This window comes from Apaloderma vittatum, unplaced genomic scaffold, assembly GCF_000703405.1.
Source record: "Apaloderma vittatum isolate BGI_N311 unplaced genomic scaffold, ASM70340v1 scaffold770, whole genome shotgun sequence".
In the NCBI taxonomy this organism is placed as follows: domain Eukaryota; kingdom Metazoa; phylum Chordata; class Aves; order Trogoniformes; family Trogonidae; genus Apaloderma; species Apaloderma vittatum.
In genome coordinates this window covers 22607-27776 of record NW_009694775.1, presented here as the reverse complement: position 1 = coordinate 27776, position 5170 = coordinate 22607, and the positions used below count along the sequence as shown (strand labels likewise).

At 40.9% G+C, this 5170-nt stretch overlaps 1 protein-coding gene across 1 annotated transcript in view; it reads left to right on the top strand.

The window, feature by feature from the left end:
* The window catches only part of PPTC7 (PTC7 protein phosphatase homolog (S. cerevisiae)), an 18888-nt gene that overhangs the window by 227 nt on the left and 13491 nt on the right, over window positions 1-5170 (top strand). The window lies entirely within an intron of this gene.

The window sequence follows — 5170 nt, the reverse complement described above, 5'->3', positions numbered from 1 at the left end:
AGTGGCCTTTCTTGGTTTCCAGAGGCAGCCCTCCTGCTCTCCTCTGTGGCGCTGGTGCCCACATTGCTCAGCCGGCCTCTGGGATGGGATGGGGTGGGTGCCGGGTGTCGGGGCACGGGCTTGGTGTTTAACCCCTAAGGCCTAGTGGCCCTGAAACCCAGGAGAACGGCTCATAGTGCGTTTCACTTTAAAACCTGACTCAGCCCCACGTGTATGTATTGCATTTCTACATAAAGGGTTGTTGAAACAGACACTTCCTGATTTTAGCTCGTGCTGTGTCCTTGTCAAGTGAAAGGCAAAGTGACATTGAGACCGGTTTCAAATGTCAGACTTCAGTTTCAGTGTTTGTTTTATCCCGATTACACTCTCTGGTTTGGATTCACGTGCAAAATGAGTCTTACTTGATTTTCAGAAGTAGTGAATAATTACAGATAATCGGTGGAATCCTAAACTTAAGAGTAGCATTGCTTTTCACAGTGGTTGACCTTTCTTGTATGTAGTCAAGGTTGAATTTGGCTAACAAATTCTGCAAAAGTTAGTTTTCGAGCAACTGACAGAAGGAAATTTTTACCGGAACTTTGGCATTAAAAAATGCCACAACTTCCTTCCCCCTGCATCTATTTTATTTATTTATTTTTAATTTAAAGCTCGTGGGATTGCACCGCAGTATCGTGATGTGACGGTGCTTGGTGATTCTTCATGATTTGGTGCCGTCCATGTGACTTGATTGCCGTTTAATATAGCTGAGACGTTTTCTGGGGAACCTCTCACTTGGTGCTAATTATTCTCAAAGGAGCTGCTACTCTAAAGGTGATGGAACAGCCTTCAAGGAGATGTGGGAAACTGGTCAATGCGTTTTAGATCCTCTGTGTCTTTTCTGTTCCAGAGAAACTTCCCCCCCCACTTCTTAGAATTAGCTGTTGGACAGCCTTACTTTAACATGTGACTAAGGCTGGCTGCCTTTAAAGTTCAGACTAGGCCAGCACTGATAAATAACTGAGCAATCGGTATTTGCCTGTAAGAGAACTGCAGAATCTGCCTTACTTAGGTGGACTCTTTGTGTGCGGAAACGTGTGGATCGAGACCCATCTGATGATGTTTAGGGGGGGTTTGGCCATATTTGGTAATTGCCATATGTGAACCTACAGCTTGTCTTGTCTTCCTGCTGGAATCAACAAGAGAATTACATTTCTAAGTTGGTCTTTGCATTAATTTTCATGGCAACTCGAAAACAAACAGAATTGTATCTCCCCTAAAGGATAAAAAGCAAAGAAAGCTTCAGACCAGGGTATCCTAAGTACAAAGAAAAAAATAATTTAAATAGAAAAGCTCTTGCTTGGTGTTTTGGTTTTTGTTTTTCCTGTGAAGCTATGTTCGTGTTAGCTCTTTATTGCTTTTCTGATATACACACCACAAAAAAACCAAGATCACTGTACGTTCTGCAATCAGTAATGCTCAGGATGGGTTTTGATGCAATCTGACTTGATGCTTTTTCTTCATCTGTAGTTCTGAAGTTTACAGACATAGTAGTTTTCTCCTTGTTTCTGCTACTGCAGATGGTCTCTTTGCTCTCCCTTTCTCAACCAGCTCTTTTACACCACTGCAAAAAGAAATTCGGTGCCAGTGTGTCCCTGTCCTCAATTCCTCTTGCTCTCCTCGCAAATCTGAGGTTCTGTACCTGTTTTTTAAAGACCCTCATAAATTCTGTGCTGACTCAGTACTTGCCTAACTCTGCACCTCAGCAAAACAGCCTGAGCTGAACTGTTGGCTTTTCAAGCTTTATTTTGCAGTATTAGTTTAAGGAAGAGGCTTGTGTGATTTTAGCCAAAGTGAACACTAGGCACAGCAAGAGTGCTTTTAGAGAACAGTAAATTTCAAGTGTATCACTTAGCGTGCCTGAGTAGTCATCAGTGACAAAGCTATGCCAGATAATTACTTCAGAATTCTTCTGTGCCAGTCTTTTCTCAAACCAGTATATGGGAAGCATGCCTGTGTGGGATGGATACGGGTGTGGTGTAACAGTGAAAGAGCTACTCCCAGCCGTCTGGCATGAGTGCTTGGGGATTCGTTTTCCTAGGTCAAGCCCAAGTTGACTAGGTGGTGTGTTTATAGCTAAACATTTTTGTATGCTTTGTAGTCTAAGGGCTGAAGATTCAACAGTGTCTTCTAGTCTGTGCTTTATTCTTTTGCAGTAAGATCAACGGAAAGCTTATGAAGATTCATTTTATTTCTAGCCCTCCCATGGTTGTTAAAGGCTTGATGAGGACTGTTACTGGTGTACTTGGATCCTTGGGGTTTTTGTTTCTTATTTTTACTTTTGTCTGGGACGTACCTGTCAAATTTGCATGTTTTCTTCCCATTCTGAGCCCAGGGAGAAGCAAGAAACTCAGAATCAGAGCATTTCCTTTGTGATCACTCTGCAAAAAGGAAATGGCTTTACTACTAGTATTAATCTCTGGAGTTTTATGATTCATGCCCACATCTCCTCTTTGCTGCTGCTTGTACCATATTGTACCTTTCTGTGTGCTCACTGTCAGTGTCCTGGTTGTCCAGATTCCCAGCATATTGAAATATCTTCTGGAGACTTGGTACGTGATAAGTTTTACCTTACATCTGCAGGCATGCCTTTAACTTTTGAGAACAGAAATGCTGGTTTTCAAAACTGAAAACCAAAACTCTTCAGAAACAGAGACCCCTCTTTTTTTTTTTTCCTAGTTAGCATGCCAGTTGAGTTTTTAGTACATAGGTAACAAATCACAATTTTTTAAAATTGACTTAAGTGCTTTATATGTGCACTTAATTTAATGAAACTAAATGCTGAAGCTTGTTTATGAATTTTGAGTTGCATCATGCACGCGATGGTTTTTTCTGTCATTGAGATCTGCTTCTTCATGCTTATTCCTGCCTTATCAGGCTCCTGATGTCTTTGCTAGCTTTTTATGGATTTTTCCAAGCTGTTGTGTGACTCATTATTGAAACATTACAGCAACCAATGCGCATCTCGTGACAGCATCACTTTTACAGTGTCTGTGCTGGGTAGAAGTTTGGGTGTAGCCACTGTGACTTGACTGGTCTTCCAGACTATTTCTGTCCCCCAGCAGTAGTAGGAAAAATCTGTCTGGCAGCAGGGTACTGTTTGTCCACTGCAAAGTTAAAATTTGGCAACGGTTCTATCTGCTGCAAAGCCTGATTTTAAACTTTCCCCCCTCCCCCCAAAAAAAAAAGAGGGTATTGTAGGGTAACTACTCTAAACTGAAGGGAATTGCACTTTATTTTCAAATTTTGTCAGCAGCCTGTGTAGGAGGTATGTAAAACTCCTGTGGAATATTGTTAGTCTTGCTATCATCAATAAAAGTTAACTACAAAATGCAAAAGGATTTTTAGCTGAAATGTCAAGGTTGTTCTGGCAACTGTAGAAGATTCTTACTTCGATGCCTGAAGGTCATACAAGACAGTGTTAAGTGGTTTATTTGGTATCATACCTATTAAAGCAATTGCTGCCTTATCACAACTTATCACACTGAAGGAGACAAGTCGTCTGCTTCCTTCAGAGTTGCCTTTCACCTGCTCTGTGGGGAGAACTAAGGACATCCTAGAGGGAGTAATCAGTGATTTAAAAAATAACCTGCATATGTGTCTTGATTTGTAGTAGACCAAAGGAAATTTTCTTTTTAACATCGGAGCATAAGTACTGTAATTTGTAGAGAAACTGAAGATGAAGACATATCTCCGTTAACAATCATATTCACTGACGTTCTCGTCAATACAGCTAATCCAGATGTCAGGAGAGCTCTTCTTAAGTAGCATTTCTAAAAGGTTCCTTAGGAACGTGGTAGCTTCTTTTCCAAGAAGGAAAATCTAATTATTCTTATTTACCACAGTTTCTGCAAGGGCATTGCACACAACATATTCCAATCGGAATTTGCACTTGAGCAGATCTGAGCAGATCTTAGCTTGACCAGAAAGCAGGTTCTGTCAGAACTCACGGAAGGAAATAAGCAAAGCTGAGCACAATACAGCAGGTGAGAGTTAATCATACCTATGTCGCAGGAAGCGTTGCAAAAATCTCCTGCTGTTTGCTGTGGTTCATCCGTGCTGTTATTGTTGTGAGCCTGAGATTGTTCAGGCTGTGAGGAATTTCAGCACAGCTTGGCTGGTGTCTGCCTGCAGTACCTATCTCTTTCTTGATCCTTGCAGTGCCAACCGCCAGTAGCAGTTCAGCTAGGAAAATAAGTTCCACAGAGTTGCTCAACAGCTTGAGAGATTAAATAGTTGTAACTGTGTTGAGAAGTTCTGTAAAGACTTTCAGATGTAAGTCACAATTTAGTTTTCTCCTGCGGTTTCCCAAAATCCACTGAGTGATTCCTCAGGCTTAAATAAAATATGTAAGAGATCAGTGTGGTAAAAAACTGGTGTGGGAATCACAGTGTATTGTAGCAGGTGAAAAAACATACAAGAAGCTGCTGCTTTTTCCTGGAAGTAGATGCACAAGTTAATGTTTTCAGTTCCTTGTTTATATTTGTATTTGTTCTCTCACTTTTTATTCCTCATTTTCACTTAGCCGTTTATTCTTCCAATACCTTTCTATTTCATGCAAGGATAGTTTAAGGTCTACTGTACCATTTAAAACACAAAGTGTGAATAAGTAACCTTCCCTTTTGTAACTAGTTATTAGTCACACACGATCTGCCTTCAGGGATTTGTATTTAACTGGATTATTTCTTTGTCAAAACCCAAGGTGGGGGGGTAGACATGGTCCAGCTGTAACGTTGTGATCCCAAACATGCTGCCAGTGAAGCTGCTGGGAGAGTTAGCGCTGGCTTTGAGCATGTGACTCCCTTTAGGTGGAGAACCTATCTAGGTGTGAGATTTATCTCCTTCCTGATAGAACAAGAAGTCTTATCAGCTTATCTCAGTTGGGATATGTTGACAGATACTAGGTGCCGTTGTTCAAACTTGTGTAGTGCAACAGGTTGCACAGTTTTACCATTTTGGCCTTTCTTCTATATTTGATGCAAAACAAATTCAGTCACAGATGTATCATTTTGATGTTCCTTTTTCAGTGATTCATTGTTCATTGAGGCAGAATCTCAGTAAATTTCAGGTTCAATAGGGTGCAAGGAAGTGTCTTACCAAGTTAATTGTGGTTGAGTGCCAAAGTAATTCCTGC